This window comes from Scyliorhinus torazame, chromosome 4 (assembly GCF_047496885.1).
Source record: "Scyliorhinus torazame isolate Kashiwa2021f chromosome 4, sScyTor2.1, whole genome shotgun sequence".
In the NCBI taxonomy this organism is placed as follows: domain Eukaryota; kingdom Metazoa; phylum Chordata; class Chondrichthyes; order Carcharhiniformes; family Scyliorhinidae; genus Scyliorhinus; species Scyliorhinus torazame.
In genome coordinates, this window is record NC_092710.1 from 150,609,007 (window position 1) to 150,632,172 (window position 23,166).

Sequence of the window (23,166 nt, forward strand, 5' to 3'; positions counted from 1 at the left end):
ATGTGAAAAAGGAGAATAAAATTTTATTTATTTTTTTAATGGCAGCACATCACACCTCTTAAAGTCTCCCTTCATCTGCTCCACCAACTGAGTCAAGTTCAGCTTGTGCAGCTGTGCCCAGCCCCACGTCACCTGGATGTCCAAGTATCTAAAACTTGCCCCCACTACCTTGAACGGCAGCTCCCCAAATCTCCTCTCATGTCCTCTAGAATCAATCGGGAACACCTCGTTCTTTCCCATAGTCAACTTGTGCCTGGAGAACTGGCCAAGTTCCTTCAAAATCCCCATAATGCCCCCAATACTCCCCAATGGGTCGCATACAGCGAGACCATATCCTTGGCGCCCTCCCACACAATCCCTCTCCCATCCCCTGACGCCCTGGGTGCCAATTGCCAGCGCTTCTATCGCCAAAGCAAAGAGCAATGGGGAGCCCCAATGGGGAGGCGGGCAGCCCTGCCTCGTCCCCTGATGCATCCCAAAATATCCTGCACTCACTTGGTTCGTCCGCACATCTGAATCCGGCTCCTTGTATCGCAACTGGACCCAGTCGACAAACCCCTCCACGAACCAAAACCGCCCCAGCACCTCCCACAAATATTCCCACTCCACTTGGTGAAACGCCTTCTCCGCGTCCATCGCCATCACTACCTCCTGCCCCTCTAAAGGCATCATAATTACACTGAGTAGCCTCCTCACATTCGCCGACAACTGCCTCCCTTTCACAGGTTTGATCCTCGTCTATCACCCCCGGGGGAGCCTCATTATACGCCCTCACCACCAGTGACCCCAGGTCCCTCCCAAACGTTTGATAAAACTCCACCGGAAACCAGTCCTGGGAGAAGTATGAACATTCCTTCACCCTCAGCCTCCCAAACCTCCATGGATCAACCCCAACCCCGCCATGTGCTCCATGAATCACTTCAGCTCCTTCGCCACTGCCAACGACCTCATGCTCGGCTCAATGACCGTATTAAAATCCGCGCCACCTATGATCAACCGATGCGAGTCCAGGTCCGGAATCGTCCCCAGCACCTACCTCATAAAGTCTACATCATCCCAATTTGGGGCATAAACGATTACCGGGTCCAACGGCATCCCCTCCAGCCTCCCACTAACCATCACAAACATCTCCACCCACCCCCCTCACAAGTCTGCCACAATATTCCCCACCTCAAAGGCCAACCGCTTATTCACCAAAACCGCCACCCCCTTGTCTTCATATCCAATCCCGAGTGGAATACCTGCCCCACTCATCCTTTCCTCAACCCTGTCTGGTCCCCTACTTTAAGTGCAGCTCCTACAGGAAGTCCACATCCTCCTTCAGACTCCTCAGGTGCACGCACACATGTGACCGTTTGACTGGTCCATTCAGCCCCCTCACGTTGCACATGACCAGCCTGGTCAGGGTACTCCCCACCCCTCCCCTGCCAATCAGTCATACTCCTTTTTGGACCAGCCCCCGGCCCGTGTCACGTGACCCTCCAGGCCCACCCCCGGATGTCCACCGTGATTGATCCTTTTCCAAATGCGCCACTTCAACCACACCCTTGTCAACTACCCTCCCCCTCCCCCCCATTCTTAAACAAAACATCAACCCCATTCCCCCCCCCACTCATGCCTACCTCTTGAAAATCCCCCATTTCACTCCCGTTACCTAGCCCGCCCAACTAGCATGGTGGCCCCCGACCATGGCCTCCAACTTCCATTTAAAAAAAAAAAAATTTAGAGTGCCCAATTCATTTTTTTTCCAATTAAGGGACAATTTAGCATGGCCAATCCACGTAGCCTGCACATCTTTGGGCTGTGGGGGCGAAACCCACGCAAAAACGGGGAGAATGTGCAAACTCCACACGGACAGTGACCCAGAGCCGGGATTGAACCTGGGACCTCGGCGCCGTGAGGCAACAGGGCTAACCCACTGTGCCACCGGGCTGCCCCCGGCCTCCAACTTCCCTACACCCCCCCAATTCCCCTCGCCTCCCTAAAGACCAGCAAAAGGTGCACTCACCCTCGATGTTCCCCCTTGAACAGCCTGCCCTCCAAAAACCCCACCATCAAAACAAAGGAAACGCTTCAAAGGGGAAAAAAAATTTAAAAGCAAATAGACGCACAAACTCCTCTAAAGTGCAATGTCCTCACTCTCCTCCCAATCTACTGTCCTTCATGAACTCCATCGCCTCTTCTGGGGGGCACGGTAGCACAGTGGTTAGCACAGTTGCTTCACAGCTCCAGGGTCTCAGGTTCGATTCCCGGCTTGGGTCACTGTCTGTGCGGAATTTGCACTTTCTCCCCGTGTCTGCGTGGGTTTCCTCCGGTGCTCCGGTTTCCTCCCACTGTCCAAAGATCTGCAAGTTAGGTGGATTGACCATGCTAAATTGCCCTTAGTGTTAGGTGGGATTACCGGGTTACAGGGATAGCGTGGAGGTGTGGACTTGGGTAGGCTGCTCTTTCCAAGGGCCGGTGCAGACTCGATGGACTAAATGGCCTCCTTCTGCACTGTAAATTCTATGATTCTGGCATGCCAAAATAGTACTCACACTTCTAGAAAGTCACCCAGAGGCGGGTCGGGTGCAACATGATCTCCCCATGTCTGTGTGGGTTTCCTCTGGGTGCTCCGGTTTCCTCCCACGATCTAAAGATGTGCAGGTTAGGTGGATTGGGCATGATAAATTGCCCTTTAGTGTCCTAAGGTTAGGTGGAGTTACGGAGATAGGGTGGGGGGATAGAGCAGGCTATTGGGCCTAAGTAGGATTCTCTTTCGGAGCGTCGGTGCAGACTCGATGGGCTGAATGGTCTCCTTCTGCACTGTAGGGATTCTATGGATTCTACAAGAACGAGGGGAACAGAACCACTTGCAAATTCCCCTCTAAGCCACCATTATCCTGACTTGGGACTATATTGCCGTTCCTTCACTGGATCAAAATCCTGAAATTCTCTCCCTAATAGCACTGTGCGAGTACCTACGCCACATGGACTGCAAGGGTTCAAGAAGGTAGCTCACCCCCACTTTCTCAAGGGCAATTAGGAATGGGTATTAAAATAGTTAAATATCAAGTAAAATGGATGGCAGCACGTTTAAGAAATTCTGTTCAGCACACAAAGGCTTAAAAAAAACGTTTGACATTTTAAATCCTCGTGAGGCTGATGATGCTGGCTGGCTCCCTCTTTTTCACAGTAAGAGTTGCAGGGAAGTGAAACACTTCCACAGGAATTGATTTTAATAGTTGGAGTCCCGATCCAATGACCGGGGTACAAACTCTAGGTTGACACTCAAGTGCAGTACTAAGGAAATGTCACACTGCCAGAGGTGAAGCCCTTCAGATATAAACGTTGAACTGAGAGGGCCGATGTTTTACGTCTCATCGGGTTCAGGTTGAGGTAAAAAGGTTTCATGGCACTACTTTGAAAAGGAAAATTCTCCCCAGTGTCCTGTCCAATATTCATTCCTCAACATGATTAGAAGCTGATTAAAAGCTCATTTAATATCTGAGGAACCTTAAAGCATACAATCTGGCTGCTGCACTTCCTACAATAGTGACTACACTTTTGAAATAATTAACTGGCTGTAAAGCACGTTGAGATATCCCGAGGTCACAAATAGCACCATATAAATGCTTTCTACCTTGCTTCATCTGAACACTGTGCATGATCTTGATAGGTGCACAATGACACAGGTGATCTAACTAGAGTACATCAAATGTATATATTACTTTAGGGTGATTTTATTTATAATTGGCCTCATACAATTGGTCCAAAGATGTGCAGGTTAGGTGGATTGGCCATGCTAAATTGCCTCTTAGTGTCCAAAAGGTTAGGTGGGGTTATACTGGCTTACAGGATAGGATGGAGGCGTGGGCTAAAGTCTGCTCTGTCCAAGGGCCTGTGCAGACTCGATGGGCCAAATGGCATCCTTCTCCACTGTAGGGTTTCTATGATATCTGTTCCTGGGGTGAGGGGGGGAGTGGGGAACAGAGTTCTGGGTACTGCAGATGAGGGACATTCATTTTGATTCATTATCTTCCTTTTTAGCAACAGCAATAGAGGCTGTTCAGAAACAAATTTGATTCCTTGAAATATTAATATAAGCAAGTTAACAGACTCAGGAAATATACATTAATTATCTTCAATAGACAAAATACCTGGAGAAGAAAAGTTACTGTAGAAAGTGAACATCTGTGTTGCGAAAAGCTCCTTTTGGCATAATGGCATGCATTAGCTACTTAATATCGTTCTGATTTCAACACCAATTTCTGAACTTGATAATAACTATGCGGTACGGAGCATTGGAGTTGTATTCCCTTCAAAAATCGTTTTCTGAAGTTATTTTAAAACACCATGAAGTGACTGAAAGTTTCTTTTGACTTTTTCCTACTCCGTTCTTTTGTGATTTTGGCTGCTATATATTTGCAGTTGAGAATAAATATTTATTTCCGGCCAAAGAAAATACCCAAATGTGTTTTCGCAAAGAATGACACCATGGAGTGAGCAAGGTCCGAAATGGCAACTGAGTGGATTACAATGTCACAAAAAGAAACATGTACGTGTGAGGGTGAATTGACAATTCCGTTAGAAATGTATGATTAGTTGAGAAATGGTTAGTACAAAATCAAATTCAGCTTGATGGGAATAGGACACATTTTAGAAAGTGAGATGAAAAGAGAAAATGGCTTCATAGAATCATAGGATTTACGGTGCACAAGGAGGCCATTCGGCCCATCGAGTCTGCACCGGCCCTTGGAAAGAGCACTCTACTTAAGCCCATGTCTTCACCCTATCTTCGTAACCCCACCTAACCTTTTTGGACACTAAGGGGCAATTTAGCATAGCCAATCCACCTAACCTGCACATCTTTGGACTGTGGGAAGAAACCGGAGCACCCGGAGGAAATCCACGCAGGGAGAACGTGCAGACTCTGCACAGTCAGTCACCCAAGCTGGGAATCGAACATGGGACCCTGGAGCTGTGAAGCAACTGTGCTAACCACTGTGCTACTGTGCTGCTTGAAATGATTGTAGAACAGGATCTTCTTGGAAAGTTCGCAAAGTTTGAAAATAGCTATATACAGATCTGGAGGCAGATTCTGGATAGATGTTGAAGTAATAGGGTTGTTGTAGTGGGAGATTTTAATTTTTATCACATTGACTGGGAATCCCTAAGGGCTAGGGGTCCGGATAGTGAGGAATTTGCTGTGTGTCCAGGAAGGTTTTTTTGAACAATATGTGCATAGTCCAACTAGAGAGGGGGCTACACTGGACCTAGTACAAGGGAACGGGCCCGGCCAGGTCATCAAAGTTGCAGTGGGGGAACATGTGGCGGACAGTAACCATAATTCCATAAGCTTTCGGATACTCATGAAAAAGGACGAGTGTTGTCCTAGGGTTAAGGGGCTAAATTGGGGGAAGGTTAACTACAACTGGATTAGGCAGGATTTAGAGACTGTTGTTTGGGAGAGGCTGTTTGAGGGTAAACCCACATTTGGCATGTGGGAGTCTTTCAAGGAGCAGTTGATGGGACAATGTGCCGATGAAAAGGAAAGACAGGAGAGGCAGGATTCAGGAGCCATGGATGACCAGGGAAATTGTGAGTCTAGTCAAAAAGAAAAAGGATGCATACATGATATCTAGACAACTAAAAACAGGTGAATCACTTGAAGAATACAGGGAAAGTAGAAAAGAGCTCAAACAGGGAGTTTGGTGGGCAAAAAGGAGTCACAAAATGTCCTTGGTAGTCACGATTAAGGAGAATCCCAAGACATTTTATATGTGTTTTAGGAACAAGAGGGTAGATAGAGAAAGAGTTGATCCACTCAAGGCCAAAGGAGGGAAATTATGTTTAGAACCAAAGGAAGTAGGTGAGATCCTTAATGAGTACTTGGCATCGGTATTCACAAAGGAGAGGGACACATTGATTTGTGGTGTATCAGAGGGATATGCAAATACTTTAGAACAAGTCATTATTATGGGGGAGGAAGTGTGAGGTGTGTTAAAAAGCAGTAAGGTAGACAAATCCCCAGGGCCAGATGGCATCTATCCCAGGTTACTGAGGGAGACAAGAGATAAATTCGCCGGGCTTCTAACACAAACCTGTTTCCTCGTTGGCCACAGGTGAGGTCCCAGCGGATTGGAGGATAGCCAATGTTGTCCTATTATTTAAGAAGGGTAGCAAGGATAACCCGTGTAATTATAGGCCAGTGAGCTTGACATCAGCCATAGCGAAATTGTTGGAAAAGATTCTCAGAGATAGGGGGCGGGAGTCTCCGTCCCACCGCACCATATTTCTGGTGCAGCGCGCCCTCAGGATTCTCTGTCTTGTCAGCCGGCCAACAGCCTCATGCCGTCGGGAAATCCCCGGGCTGCCGGCGCAATGGAGAATCCTGACAGCGGAGAATCCAGCCCAGGATCTATGCACATTTGGAAGTGAATGGTCTTATTAGTGACAGAGAGCATGGTTTTGTATGAGGGAATCATGTCTCACTAATTTAATTGAGCTTTTTGAGGAGGTGACAAAAATGATTGGCGAGGGAAGGGCTGTGGATGTTGTCTACATGGACTTTAGTAAAACATTTGATAAGGTCTCTCATGGCATGCTGGTGCAAAAGATTAAATCATACGGAGTCTGGAATTGAACTAGCTAGATGGATTCAGAACTGGCTTGGCCACAGAAGACAGAGGGTAGCAGTGGAAGGGTGTTTTTTCAAATGGAGATCTGCAACTAGTGGTGTTCCACAGGGATCAATACTGGGACCTTAGCTGTTTGTAATATATCTAAATGGCTTGGAAGAAAACATAGCTGGTCTGACTAGCAAGTATGCGGATGATACTAAGACTAAGGATACAGATAGGCTGCAAAATTGGGCATAGAAATAGCAGATGGAATTTAACCCGGACAAATGCGAGGTGATGCATTTTGGTAGATCTAATCCAAGTGAGAGCTATAAAATAAATGGCAGAGCAATCAGGAATATAGACACACAGAGATCTGGGCGTGCAGGTCACAGATGCCGAAAAGTGGCAGCACAGGTGGAACTGGTGGTAAAGAAAGCATATGGCATGCTTGCCTTCATCAGACGGGGCATCGAGAATAAAAGTTCACAAATTATGTTACAGTTATATAGAATGTTGGTTAGGCCACATTTGGAATACTGTGTCCAATTATGGTCACCATACTACCAGAAGGAAATGGAGGCTTTGGAGAGAATACAGAAATGGTTTACCAGGATGTTGCCTGGTATGGAGGGTATTAGCTATGAGGAGAGATTGAATAAACTGGGATTGTTCTCCCTCAAAAGTTAGAGACTGAGGGGGGGCGATAGAAGTTTATAAAATTATGAGGGGTATAGTTAGGGTGAACAGTTGGAGACTTTTTCCCAAGACGGAAATGGCGATTACAAGGGGGCACAAGTTCAAGGTGAGGGGGACAGGTTCAGTGGAGATGTGCGGGAGACGTTTTTTATACAGAGGGTGGTGGTGGCCTGGAATGCACTGCCAAGTTAGGTGGTTGAGGCAGATACATTAGCGACCTTTAAGACTTATCCGGCTAGGCACATGGACAGATGGGTTATAGAAAGGTTATAGAAAGGTTGGTCTAGATAGGACACGTGATCGGCACAGGCTTGGATGGCCGAAGTGCCTGTTCCTGTGCTGTATTGTTCTTTGTTCTTTGTATTGTTTCAAAAATGAAGCGACTGCTATATCAGAACATTAGAAAGAGTGGCTGGTCCCATTATGCCGGGTGCATTACAGGAGAGGACAAAAATGCGCCGGGCGTTGAGCCGCTTGCGATACACTGGACCCGCTACGCCCGAGACGATCTGGATCATGCCCAGTGAGGACATAATCCAGGTAAGCATATTTAAATGAGTCATTAAGCTCATTTAAATATGTGCAACACATTTGAGTCCCCAGTCTTCTGGTTCCCGGTATTTACTGGCTAGGTCTCACTCTGGCACAAATTAGTACTGGAATGGAAACCATACGTGATGGCCACACTAGGGGGCTTGGAGGCCATTGGTCGGGGCCACGGCCGGACAGGGCAGTGCCATCCTGTCTTTGCAGGAAGTGCCAACCAGGCACCCCGGTAGTGCTAAACTGGCACCCTGGCAGTGCCAACCAGCAGAGCTCCAGGTTGGCGCTACCGAGGACATGGCCTGAGGGGGTCATGTCCATGAAAAGGGGATACAAAGGATGGGGGGGGGGGGAAAGGTGAAGGGGTAGTTATGAAGAATGGGGGGATCTGAAAGGGGGGGGAATGAATGAGGCGCCGAGTCCTCAGCGAACCCATAGCGAGGTATGCTCACTCGAGGGGGAGGGGCGATTCCCCAATTGGGCAGGGGGTAGCCCCTCCGGGCAATGGTTGAGGGTGTTGCCCACGGTTGCAGGAGGTCATGATGTCCGTGTGTGGGGGGGACCCTCAAGCTCATTTGAGATCTGGGCACTCTGAGGAGCTGGTGTTGCCGGTGACTTTAGTTCCCTACTGCAGGAAAAAAAATTGGTTTGGGATTTTCCAGTGAGAAACTCCCCAAGCTCAAAAGAAATGACTAAACGTGCGTGAATACAAACCTGGATTACGCCCAAACATCTGACGGGATTCACCCTGTGAAACCCGTCCAAAATTACACTTAATTTTTTGGGAGAATTGCGCCCATTGTCTTTTGCATGAAAAATATTTTGCTCATCTCAGTCCTCAATATTTAATCCTTTATTTTGAGACTATGATTTCCCCAGCTCTAAATTCCACAGCCAGGAAAAGCATTTTCTCAACATCTCCCCTGTCAAGATGCCTCAGAATTTTGTTCTTTTCAATTAGATCACCTCTCCGGAATGTGGCGACTGGAGGCTTTTCACAGTAACTTCATTTGAAGCCTACTTGTGACAATAAGCGATTTTCATTTAGTTTCATTCTCCTAAAGTCCAAGCTTCAGAAGGCTATGGCCAAATAAAATGCTCAGAAACAAACTAAGATTGAAGAGGGCAAATATGTCCTCTAAGCATGACAAAAACTGAGGTAAAAATAAGGTAAGGTTAAGAAAAATATAAGTAAAACAAATAGGGCGGCTTGGTAGCACAGTGGTTAGCACTGATGCTTCACAGCGTCAGGGACCCAGGTTCGATTTCCGGCTTGGGTCACTGTCTGTGCGGAGTCTGCAAGTTCTCCCAGTGTCTGCGTGGGTTTCCTCCGGGTGCTCCGGTTTCCTCCGCAAGTCCCGAAAGACGTGCTGTTAGGTGAACTGAGCATTCTGAATTCTCCCTCTGTGTACCCGAACAGGCGCCGGAGTGTGGCGACTAGAGGTTTTTCACAGTAACTTCATTGCAGTGTTAATGTAAGCCTACTTGTGACACCAATAAAGATTATTATCTCAAAATATTAAAGTGAAATATATAAATAAATCAGTAAGGGGGTGGTGGCCCAGTGGTTAGCACTGCTGCCTCATGGCGCTGAGGACCCGGGTTCAATCCCGGCCCTGGGCCACTGTCCGTGTGGAGTTTGCACATTCTCCTCGTGTCTGCTTGGGTCTCACCCCCCACAATCCAAAGATGTGCAGGTTGGTGGATTGGCCACACTAAATTGCCCCTTAATTAGAAAAAAATAATTGGGTGCTCTAAATTTAAAAGAAAAAATAAATAAATCAGTAAGATAATTGTTAACTGTATTTGGGACCCCTGAGAGGCTTTTTAAATAGCTTCTTTAACAACCTCAGAACATAAAAAAATGCTTCACAGCTGATAAGTGGACGTATGCCAGAAGACTGGCCAATATATAGCTATTTGCTTAAAAAAAGGAGACAGTTAATAGCAAGGCAATTAGTTTGACAGCTGTGAAAATTTTAGAACCCTGTGAGATTAAATAGCTTGATGGTGTAAATGTTTCGAAGCAGCCGGAGATTTCAGTATAGGAGCCTGTGCTCAACCAAACTGTTGAGAGATTTTTAAGGTGATGGAAATGATGGACAGAGTAACTTCAATGAATATGGTACTTGCAAGAAATTCAGAAAGCCTTTGACAGGCTACTGCAGTACAGACAATTTTAAATCAAAGAATATGGAATTACGGGAGGTGTACCATTTTGGATTAAAAGCTGGTTGGGTGGGTCACGTGATGTGAGCGGGGGAGCAGTCACGTTTTCGCGAGCTCCGGTTCTGCTTGTCTTTTAATCGGTTATTTCGTATTTATTTTTTCCTGGGCTACATGGCTTGTGCTATGTCCCTGGAAGTTCCTGATTGGGGTTTTTGCGAGGAAGAGTTGAGATAAAATTTTAATATTCCCATTTATGTGTGGCGGTCAGAATGGGCTAGGGTGGGGCCCAGCTTGCAGTAGTCCAGTTGGCGCTGAGCGAGCTCTCGCCTTGGTGGTGTTGTCTGCATGCGATGATGGCCACCATCGAAAATGCTGTCTTTGCTGAAGATTTCGGCTCTGCAGTGCAGGTCATCAGAACTCCTTTGAAGAACTGTGGGGTATTTTTAAGCGAGCGGTGGAGCTGCACAAGAAGGTTCTTACACTCGAAAGAGCACTTTCCTTGGTGAGGGCCCATCTCTGTTTGATCGATATCCTGCTGCGTGGTGCATCATCTATCCTGATGGGTTCGGGAAATGGGAGCCGGGTGGGGTTTAAACTAATGTGGCAGTGGGAATGGGAACCGATGCAGGAAGTCGGAGGGAAGTAAAATGGGGCCAGAAACAAAAAGCAGTAAGGGGGAAAGTGTAAGGCAGGGAAGTCATAGTCAAAAATCAAAAAGGGCTACAGTACAGGGTACAGTGACTGAGGAGAGTGTGAAAAGGGAGGTGGCCAATGCAGGATTGAGGGTGTTGTACCTAAATGCGCGCGTATACGGAACAAGGTAAATGAGCTTGTTGCGCAAATTGAAATTGGCCGGTACGATGTTGTGGGCATAACAGGAGATGTGGCTGCAAGGGGATCAGGGCTGGGATCTAAATATCCAAGGATATATGTCCTATCGAAAGGAGAGGCAGATGGGCAACGGGGGCGGGGTTGCATTGCTAGTAAGGAATGAAATTAAATCGATAGCAAGGGGCGATATAGGGTCAGAAGGCATAGAATCTCTGTGGGTAGAGTTGAGGAATCACAAAGGTAAAAAGACCCTATTGGGAGTTATGTACAGGCCCCCTAGCAGTAGTCAGGATGTGGGGCAGAAAATAAATCAGGAGATAGAAAGGTATGTAAAAAAGGCAATTTTACAATAATCATGGGGGACTTAAATATGCAGGTGGACTGGGAAAACCAGGTTGGTAGAGGATCCCAAGAAATAGAATTTGTGGAATGTCTAAGAGATGGTTTTTTGGAGCAGCTTGTGACAGAGCCTACTAGGGAACAAGCAATTCTGGATTTGGTGATGTGTAATGAGGCAGACTTGATTAGGGAACCTAAGGTGAAGGAACCCTTAGCGAGCAGTGACCACAATATTATAGAATTTACCCTGCAGTTTAAAAGGGAGAAGCTGCAATCAGATGTAACGGTATTACAATTAAATAAGGGTACCTACAAAGACATGAGGGAGGCCAGAGTTGATTGGAAAAGGAGCCCAGCAGGGAAGACAGTGGAACAGCAATGGCAGGAGTTTTTGGGGGTTATTAGGAAGGCACAACAGAAATTCATCCCAAGTTTCTCGTTTTTCGTTTTGTAGAAGCTGTTTGTAACGCCTTTTGCATTGATTTGGGACCAGCGGCAGAGCTGAGTGAGTTAAGGTTTTCATTTGCACTGTTGGGGGATGGAGGTGTGCTTGTTTAGATTTTGGTGTTTTTCTGTCGGGCAATTGTGTGGGGATTGTTTGATGAGTATGTTTGTATGAGCGGGGGGGGGGGGGGGGAGCGGGGGGTGGGGGGGGGAGAACAATAGGTGGGAGACTATCCGGCGCCAGGGATGGGGCCACCAAGCTAGCTGGGCGGGCTAGCTCGCAGAAGATCAGTGGGGGGGGTGCATATGTTCGGTTTAGTAAAGGGGTTGGATTACAGAGTGTTGATACTAGGGGGGGAGGGGGGTAAATGTTTTGCTGATGAGGGAGGGACTTGGGCTAAGGGACAGAGAGGAGGTTGGGGGCGGAGGCTGCCTAGGGGTGGGCCGGTGGAGGTGCGGAGCATGGGCTGGAGGCGGGCCCAATAAAGGGGATGGCTGATCGGCGAAGGAGGGTGCAATGAGCCCCCCAACTAGGCTGATCACTTGAAATTTTCGAGGGTTAAATGGGCCGGTCAAGGGGGCACGTGTGTTTGTGCATCTTAGGGGACTGAAGGTGGACGTGGTAATGTTGCAGGAGATGCACCTTAGAGTAACTGACCAGATTAGATTGAGGAAAGGCTGGGTCAGTCAGGTCTTTCCCTCTGGACTGGATTCAAAGACTAGAGGGGTTGCGATCCTGATCAATAAGTGGGTGGTGTTTGAAGCTTGTAGAATAGTCTCGGATGTGGGAGGTCGGTTCATTATGGTTAGTGGGAAACTGAAGGGGGTGCAGGTGGTATTAGTAAATGTGTATGCGCCAAATTGGGATGATGTGGAGTTTATAAAGAGCATGCTGTGGTAGATACCAGACCTGGATTCACATAGGTTGGTCATGGGACGGGACTTCAACACAGTTATTGACCCTGGCTTGGACAGGTCAAACTCGAAAACGGGCAGGGTGCCAGCAATGGCAAAGGAGCTAAAAGGGTTCATGGAGTGGATGGGGGCTGGATCCATGGGGATTTGGGCAGCTGAGGGTGAAGGAGTTCTCTTTCTACTCACACATGCATAAAGTGTACTCCCGGATCGATTTATTCATTTTGAGCAGGGCGTTACTGGCAGGGGGTGTGGACAAGGGGTACGTGGCGATCACAATCTCAGACCATGCTCCGCACTGGGTTGACCTGCAGGTTAGTAAAGACAGTAACCAGCGCCCGCACTGGAGGTTGGATGTGGGACTTTTGGCTGACAAAGGGATGTGCGAGCAGCTGAGGAAATGTATTCAGAACTATCTGCAGGTCAACGACACGGGGGAAATTTCAGTTGCGGTGGTCTGCGAAGCAGTGAAGGCGGTGGTCAGAGGGGAGATGATCTCGATATGGGCCCATAGGGAGAAGGTGTACAGGGCAGCGACGGACCGACTGGTAAAGAAGATACTACAGATCAATAGGAGGTATGCGGAGACCACAGAGGCAGGGCTTTTAAGGGAACAGCGGAGGCTACAGGCGAAGTTCGGCTTGTTAACTACAGGGAGGGCGGTGGAGCAGCTGAGAAAGGCGAGGGGGGCGATCTATGAGTATGGAGAGAAGGCCAGCAGAATGCTTGCACAGCAGCTTAGAAAGAGGGAGGCAGCCAGGGAGATAGGGAAAGTAAATGACGGAGATGGGAACCTGGTTGGAGATTTAGCAGGGGTGAATAAAGCATTTCTACAGTCGGCTGTATAGGTCGGAACCCCCTACGGGGCCGGAGGGGATGAGGCACTTCTTGGAGGGGCTGAATTTCCCATAGGTGGACGGGGAGCTGGTAGAAGGGCTGGGGTCCCCGATCGGGTTGGAAGAGATAGTGGAGGGTCTGAAGGCCATGCAGTCGGGTAAAGCCCCGGGACCGACAGGTACCCAGTGGAGTTTTATAAAAAGTTCTCTGGGATATTGGGGCCGGTGTTGATGAGGATGTTCAATGAGGCAAGGGAAAGAGGGGTGCTGCCCCCGACGATGTCACAGGCCACAATTTTGCTGATTCTGAAGCGGGACAAGAACCCAGAGCTATGTGGGTCCTACAGGCCGATATCCCTGTTGAATGTGGATGCCAAATTGCTGGCCAAAATTTTGTCCTCCAGGATTGAGGATTGTGTTCCGGACGTTATTGGGGAGGACCAGACGGGGTTTTTTAAGGATAGGCAGTTGGTGGCCAATGTAAGAAGGCTGTTAAACGTGATCATGATGCCCCCGGAAGGTAGGGAGGTGGAGGTAGTGATCGCAATGGATGCAGAAAAGGCTTTGATCAGATAGAATGGGATTATCTGTGGGAGGTGCTGGGATGATTCGGATTTGGGAGGGGCTTTATTGACTGGGTCAGGTTGCTGTATCAGGCTCCTGTGGCAAGCGTACGGACGAATAGGACAACATCGGACTATTTTAGACTGCACCGGGGGATGCCCCCTCTCCCCACTGATGTTCGCGCTAGCTATAGAGCTGTTGGCAATTGCTCTGAGAGAATCAAGGGGCTGGAAGGGGCTGGTCCGTGGGGACGGGGGCGTGGAGCACAGAGTCTTGCTCTATGCCGGTTTTCGGGATATAAGCTAAAAATGGGGAAAAGTGAGATGTTTGCTGCGGTCCAGGAGATGCGATTGGGGGAGCTGCCGTTTAGATTAGTAGGGAGAAGCTTTAGGTACCTAGGCATTCAAGTGGCGCGGGAATGTGACCGGCTGCATAAATTAAATCTGGCCCGACTAGTAGACCAAATGAAGGACGATTTTCGGAGGTGGGACGCGCTTCCGTTGTCACTGGCTGGGAGGGTGCAGACGGTGAAGGTGACGGTCCACCCGAGATTCCTGTTTGTGTTTCAGTGTCTCCCCATCTTTATTCCGCAGTCCTTTTTAAACGGGTCAACAACGTGAATCACTGACTTCGTTTGGGCGGGCAAGACCCCACGAGTAAGGAAGGTAATGCTTGAGTGGAGTCGGGGAGAGGGTGGGCTGGCGCTGCCAAATTTTAGTAACTATTACTGGGCGGTGAATATAGCCATGATCAGGAAGTGGGTGGTGGGGGAGGGGTCGGCATGGGAGCGTATGGAGGTGGCTTCATGCAAGGGCACCAGTCTGGGGGCGTTGGTAACTGCGCCTCTGCCGTTCCCGCCAGCACGGTACTCCACCAGCCAGGGGCGGATCTACGATGAAACTAATGAAGCTTAAGCTTCAGGGCCCCTAATTCCGGAGGGGCCCCAGAAGCGACTTTAGTCCACATTGCTTAAAAATGTTGGGTCTACTGTATGAGAAGGGGTTTTTAAAAAATAATAATATTAATAATATAGTGTAATTCAATACAAAATAATAGTTAAAATAAAAGTTTAAAGGTTATTAAAGTATAATGTAGGCTAGCCGTAAATGAAAAAACGTTTCATTCTAAATATATTTAATATAAAATAATTATAAATAATTTAAAACACTATTAACATTTATGACAGAATTACAAACAGTAGATGACGTGTCGTAACTGTAGCCAGTTAAAATGGCTAACTCACGATTTTAAATGGCTAACTCCCGACTTAAAATGGCGAACGGCAAAGGCTGATGGGAAAGTCAGCCAACAGGACACAAACGAGCAGCTGCAGGTTGAGTGTGTATTTACCTCTGGAAAGGCCAGACAAGATCGATACCAGCAACCGTCAGCATAACAAAACACCAGCCATCTGCATACTAATCAGCAATCCCCGGGAACAATGAGCAACATTTAGACACATGAAGCAAAACCAGACTCTTTGGCGCCAGCAGAAGCCTACACAATGGGAGGTGAACGACCACCTCAGGACTGCCCATCGATCAGGAAACCGCTCCAGCATTGAAGAAAATCGAACCAAGTGATTGGGACAAAGTCCAATCACTTGGAACCAGGTACAGGGTCCGCCCCGAAAGGCGTGAAGCCCCTGGGGACTATAAGAATCAAGCCCAAGTTCAAATCGTTCTTCTTGACCGGGTCACTCAGCAACGCAAACCAACCCTTGACAGTGACCGGTTCAGCCGCCGCCGATATCCAGTAAGTCTTACTTCAACGCTCGCTACGAGATAGGCGCTCCTAGCTACCAATCTGTACCAACTTCGAATCCCGCAGGCTCAGAACCCGAACGAAAGGCCATTCGTTTCCCTGACCTGGTGGCCAGTTCCAAGTTAAGTATTGGCCTGTTAGTTGTAGAAGTAGCTTAGACATAGAATTTGTGCATGAGTAGTGATTACCGTGTATAATAAACGTGCTTTGATTTAAATCTTACTAATCGGTGTATTGGATTATTGATCATTACTCGGACTTGAACCACGTGGCGGTATCATAAAGGTACCTGGCGACTCAAGAGCAAATGTGATAAAACAGAGCAATTAAACTCAGGCAAAAGTTAGCAACATAACAAAAAAGGGGAGCCATTGAAAAGGCAATCACAATGCTAACGTGAATTTTCAACGTGATAGCACTCGTGATAGCGATCTAGACAAACATTTTTCAATAAAGTGTTCATAAGGATACAATATTTTAATTACCCCTACTCAAAAATAAATGTTATATTTAGAAAAGTAAGGTAAGTAATAAAGGTGAAATAGTGTTAGATTAGCCTAAGCCTATTGTTTATATGAAGAGGTGAACGGAAGGTAGGCTACGACCGCAGAGCCTAGGCTAATATTATATTACAAGTATTTATGAAAAAGTAATAAAAGGGTGAATTTGTGTTAAATTACAGGTGTTTATTATGAAAAGTGTTCAAATAATGGTAAAATTGTGTTACATTAGCTTAGCCTATGAGTTTTGGTGGCCTAGTCTTGCCTAACTTAGTCTAGCCTAGCGTAGGCTAGCTTGAACATAGCCTAGTTTAGCCTATTTAGCTTATTTATTATAAATCTTTAAAAAATGGCACTTTACTTTCTGAGAAGGGGTTTTAAAAAAAAACCTTTCTCAGAAAGTAGACCTAAAATGTTTTTCCTTTCAAAGCATGCGGCAATAGTCGCACGACTCAAATTGATTAATTTTTTGTTGTATATATTTCAACAATCCCAAAGTTTGAGAGTCAGTAGCACAGATGTTGTAAAGGTGGAGTGTCGCGGTAAGTTGGCTGTTCTGCTGTGGCTAATGTAATTTTTTCCCCTTTTTAACAGAGGTCAAGACCCTAGAGGAATAACAATGAGTTCACGAAAGTACTTAAGTAGATACCAAAAACGCAAACTCAATGCAAAGCGATCTGACAAAATTTCTAAGTATCAAAAACTAACAAACTATTTTGCAATGTCAAGTAGTTTGTCAACACCTACAGTTGAAACAAGCCAAGCAAACACCATTGAAGCCAGTGATAGTACACAAACCGTGGGAGCTCTTTCTAGCAATATTCAACCCACTGTTGACAATTTTGATACAGAGCAGAAACATGAAACAGGAAGCAAATTCAGTGATTTCAAAGAATACAGTGACCTCGAAAACTGGCCCATAACAGTTGATAATGATTTCATACAGAATTGTTTAATGCAAGACATAGGTTTTTTTCAAAATAAAAAAACAGATGATGACTGAATCATGCAGGGTTTACAAGGAGCAAAACAAAAGTTTCTCAAACAAATATTTTGAAAAAAGATTGAAAAATGGCCAGACTGTGATGAGATCTTGGTTCATTTACTCAAAGAGCAAAGGCTGTATATACTGTTTTGTTTGCAAACTCTTTTCTAAATGCCAAACATCACTTACAACAGGTGGGTTTTCTGACTGGATGAATGTACTCAGAACTCTGGAGAATCATGAAGACAGCATGGAACATAAGATGTTGTGTTGGATAACAAGAAAGTCAAATAAAAATACTATGGATCAGCAACTTGAACAACAGATGAGAAAAACCATACAGTACTATTTTGAAGTACTGAAAAGAGTTGTAGCTGTTGTAAAGTTTTTAAGTGAAAGAGGTTTGGCATTTAGAGGTCATGAGGAGAAGTGGGGCTCACCAAATAATGGAAACTTCATGGGGGCCATTGAACTTATTGCAGAGTTCGACCCATTTTAACATGAACATCTTGAGAAATGTAAAAATGAAAAAGTAAATGCTACTTACCTATCTAAACCCATGTATGAAGAATTGATAGAAATCATGGGAAAACATGTGCAAGATGAAATTGTGAATCAAATCAACAACCTAGACACCAAATACTACTCTATTATTGTTGACTCTATGCCTGACCTGACACATGTTGACCAGCTGGTAATTGTGGTTCGACACTGCTATAACGGAAAACCCTGTGAGAGATTTTTAACATTTTTACCGATAGAAAACCATTCACCCACGACCTTGTTCAACAAAATACAACAAGTCCTGGGTGAACATAAGCTTTCACTTGAAAATATCCGTGGTCAGTCCTACGATAAAGAATCTAACATGAAGGGCTCGGAGAAAGGGCTGCAAGCACTCTTTAAAAACATTAACAGGTACGCAGACTATGTACCATGTGCAGCCCATTCACTTAACCTTGTTGGAGAAAAGGCAGTGTCCTGAAGTTGTTGACTATTTTGGCATTTTGCAGGAGCTGTATGTTTTCTTTTCTGGATCTCCACGAAGATGGGGGATTTTAAACACACAGGGCAATCTACATTTTTCTCTAAAGAGCTTAAGTGTAACTAGATGGTCTGCACACTATGAAGCAGTCCGGGCAATTAAAAATGGATATATGGGTGTTTTACAAACTCTCAAACATATTTTTGAAGACTCAGAAGAGAAGCCTGAATGTAAACGAGAAGAAAATAATTTATACCACAAGTTGGTAAAACTGGAATATGCTATTTTAACAGTCGTTTGGGAAGAAGTGCTGGAGCGTTTCAACAAAACAAGTAAGAAACTCCAAACCCCTGGTTTTGATGTATTTGAAGGTTATCTTCTGCTATCATCTTTACTTTCGTTTGTTAAAGAACTCAGAGAAAATTTAGCCGATAGGATTGCACACTATGAATCAGAAGCAAAAGGTTTGTGTGAAAATGTCACCAAGTTATTCTGATGCTTCCAAATGCATTGTTACAAGGGAATTTTCAGATGGAACAAGTGGTATTGCTTCTTTGAGAGGAGCTGACAAATTTAGGATAAAAGTTCTATATCAACTCTATGACTGCTTGATAATCCAGTTACGCAAAAGGATTGACCCATATGAGCAGATTGGGAAAAAGTTCAAGTTCCTCTCAGAATTGGTGAACAATTCTGTAATTGATGAGGACAGTATTAAACTTGTAATATTGTATTACAAAGATGATATTGACCACAAATTAGTAAACAAGTGTTATCAGTTCAAAGAATATTTGCACCTTCGGAAATCCCAGAACACAGAAGAAAACACGCCATCTAAAATGCAATGCACAGAAGTTCTTCAGCTTATTTGTGAGCAACACCTAATTGAAGTGTTTCCCAATATTACTACTGCGCTTAAGCTGTACTTGACAATGCCTATCACGAGCTGTGAAGCAGAAAGGAATTTTTCAAAGCTATCCTTTGTAAAGAACAAATTTTGGTCTACCATGACTGAAGAGCGCTTACATTCTTTATGCATATTGTCTCTCGAAAATGACATTGCAAGGAAGCTCTCATAAGACAAAACTGTACGTGAATATGTTCCTAGAAAAAACAGAAAAAAAGAGTATTTTGTAAAATGTTCTTCATGTAGTATGTATTCTCATAGGAGTCTAAAATAAAAGATTATATTGACTGTGGTCTTTTCTATGTTTTATTTCATCATTCTATGATGCATCATGTATGTATATAACATTTCCCTAATTTTCATTCCCCCCATAACTCGAAAACTATAAGGCATAGGATATTTTTATTCACACCAGTGACTTTGACATGTGAGATAGTCCAGTACAGCAATTTTAATCAAAATCTGAGATGTAGTGGTTACATTTTTTAAAAGTTTGTGGTGATCTGTTGTGGAACAACCCCATTGAAGAAGATAACAGTGATTACCCAGACCTCGTTGCTGGTTGCGAAGGGCCCCCCATAACGGTTCAAGCTTCAGGGCCCCAAAAATGTAGGTCCGCCACTGCCAACAGCCCTGTGGTGGTGGCGTCCCTGAGAGTCTGGGGGCAATGGAGGAGACATGTGGGAGCAGAGGGAGCATCGGTCTGGTCCCCAATCTGTAATAATCGCTGGTTTGCCCCGGGAAGTATGGATGGAGGGTTCCGGATATGATGGAGAGCAGGGATTGAGAGGATGAGGGCTATGTTTATAGAGGGGAGCTTTCCGAGTATGAGGGCGCTGGAGGAGAAGTTTGGGTTGGCGAGGGGAAACAAATTCAGGTATCTGCAGGTGCGACACTTCCTATGTAAACAGGTGTCAACCTTCCCGCTCCTACCGCTAAGGGGGTTTCAGGACAGGGTAGTTTCCAGAGGGTGGGTAGGAGAAGGGAGCGTCTCTGACATTTACAAGGAACTTATGAGGTCAGAGGAGAAGCAGACTGAGGAGCTGAAGCGCAAGTGGGAGGAGGAGCTGGGAGGAGAGATAGAGGATGGTCTATGGGCGGACGCGTTGAGTAGAGTCAACGCGCCCGCAACATGTGCCAGGCTCAGCCTGATACAATTCAAGGTCGTTCATTGGGCTCACATGACAGTGGCCCGGGTGAGCAGATTCTTTGGGGTGGAAGACAGGTGTGCAAAATGTGCGGGAGGACCAGCGAACCATGTCCACATGTTCTGGGCATGTCCGAAGCTTAGGGGATTTTGGCAGGGCTTTGCAGATGTCATGTCCACGGTGTTAAAAACAAGGGTGGCACTGAGTCCAGAGACGGCGATTTTCAGGAATCCAGGAGGAGAAAGAGGCTGACGTTCTGGCCTTTGCTTCCCTGGTAGACCAGAGACGGATACTATTAGCTTGGAGGGACTCAAAGCCCCCAAAGTCGGAGGCCTGGCTATCGGACATGGCTAGTTTTCTCTGTTTGGAGAAAATCAAGTTTGCCTTGAGAGGATCAGTGTTAGGGTTCACCCGGAGGTGGCAACCGTTCGTCGACTTCTTCGCGGAAAATAATCGTCAGCAGATAGGGGGGAGGGGGGGTTAGTTTATCTTAGAGTAGGGGTTTAATAAAGGTGGGACCTATAAGGAAGGGAGATGGCTTTTGCACTATGTTTATAGTTTCATGTACATTGTAAGTAAGTTTTAAAGTACTGGTGGACAAGGATAAGAGTGGTCCGAGGATGAATGTGCTAAATTGGGGGAAGGCTAATTATAACAATATTAGGCGGGAACTGAAGAACATAGATTGGGGGCGGATGTTTGAGGGCAAATCAACATCTGACATGTGGGAGGCTTTCAAGTGTCAGTTGAAAGGAATACAGGACCGGCATGTTCCTGTGAGGAAGAAAGATAAATACGGCAATTTTCGGGAACCTTGGATGACGAGTGATATTGTAGGCCTCGTCAAAAAGAAAAAGGAGGCATTTGTCAGGGCTAAAAGGCTGGGAACAGACGAAGCCTGTGTGGCATATAAGGAAAGTAGGAAGGAACTTAAGCAACGAGTCAGGAGGGCTAGAAGGGGTCACGAAAAGTCATTAGCAAATAGGGTTAAGGAAAATCCCAAGGCTTTTTACACGTACATAAAAAGCAAGAGGGTAGCCAGGGAAAGGGTTGGCCCACTGAAGGATAGGCAAGGGAATCTATGTGTGGAGCCAGAGGAAATGGGCGAGGTACTAAATGAATACTTTGCATCAGTATTCACCAAAGAGAAGGAATTGGTAGATGTTGAGTCTGGAGAAGGGGGTGTAGATAGCCTGGGTCACATTGTGATCCAAAAAGACGAGGTGTTGGGTGTCTTAAACAATATTAAGGTAGATAAGTCCCCAGGGCCTGATGGGATCTACCCCAGAATACTGAAGGAGGCTGGAGAGGAAATTGCTGAGGCCTTGACAGAAATCTTTGGATCCTCGCTGTCTTCAGGGGATGTCCCGGAGGACTGGAGAATAGCCAATGTTGTTCCTCTGTTTAAGAAGGGTAGCAAGGATAATCCCGGGAACTACAGGCCGGTGAGCCTTACGTCAGTGGTAGGGAAATTACTGGAGAGAATTCTTAGAGACAGGATCTACTCCCATTTGGAAGCAAATGGACGTATTAGTGAGAGGCAGCACGGTTTTGTGAAGGGGAGGTCGTGTCTCACTAACTTGATAGAGTTTTTCGAGGAGGTCACTAAGATGATTGATGCAGGTAGGGCAGTAGATGTTGTCTATATGGACTTCAGTAAGGCCTTTGACAAGGTCCCTCATGGTAGACTAGTACAAAAGGTGAAGTCACACGGGATCAGGGGTGAACTGGCAAGGTGGATACAGAACTGGCTAGGCCATAGAAGGCAGAGGGTAGCAATGGAGGGATGCTTTTCTAATTGGAGGGCGGTGACCAGTGGTGTTCCACAGGGATCAGTGCTGGGACCGTTGCTCTTTGTAGTATATATAAATGATTTGGAGGAAAATGTAACTGGTCTGATTAGTAAGTTTGCAGACGACACAAAGGTTGGTGGAATTGCGGATAGCGATGAGGACTGTCCGAGGATACAGCAGGATTTAGATTGTCTGGAGACTTGGGCGGAGAGATGGCAGATGGAGTTTAATCCGGACAAATGTGAGGTAATGCATTTTGGAAGGTCTAATGCAGGTAGGGAATATACAGTGAATGGTAGAACCCTCAAGAGTATTGAAAGTCAAAGAGATCTAGGAGTACAGGTCCACAGGTCATTGAAAGGGGCAACACAGGTGGAGAAGGTAGTCAAGAAGGCATACGGCATGCTGGCCTTCATTGGCCGGGGCATTGAGTATAAGAATTGGCAAGTCATGTTGCAGCTGTATAGAACCTTAGTTAGGCCACACTTGGAGTATAGTGTTCAATTCTGGTCGCCACACTACCAGAAGGATGTGGAGGCTTTAGAGAGGGTGCAGAAGAGATTGACCAGAATGTTGCCTGGTATGGAGGGCATAAGCTATGAGGAGCGGTTGAATAAACTCGGTTTGTTCTCACTGGAACGAAGGAGGATGAGGGGCGACCTGATAGATTTATACAAAATTATGAGGGGCATAGACAGAGTGGATAGTCAGAGGCTTTTCCCCAGGGTAGAGGGGTCAATTACTTGGGGGCATAGGTTTAAGGTGAGAGGGGCAAGGTTTAGAGTAGATGTACGAGGCAAGTTTTTTACGCAGAGGGTAGTGGGTACCTGGAACTCGCTACCGGAGGAGGTAGTGGAAGCAGGGACGATAGGGACATTTAAGGGGCATCTTGACAAATATATGAATAGGATGGGAATAGAAGGATACGGACCCAGGAAGTGTAGAAGATTGTAGTTTAGTCGGGCAGTATGGTCGGCATGGGCTTGGAGGGCCGAAGGGCCTGTTCCTGTGCTGTACATTTCTTTGTTCTTTGTTGTTTGTTTATTTTGTTGTTGCTATAATACCAAAAATGCCTCAATAAAATGTTTATTAAAAAAAAAGGCAAATGCAATGTTAGCGTTCATGTCAAGAGGGCTAGAATA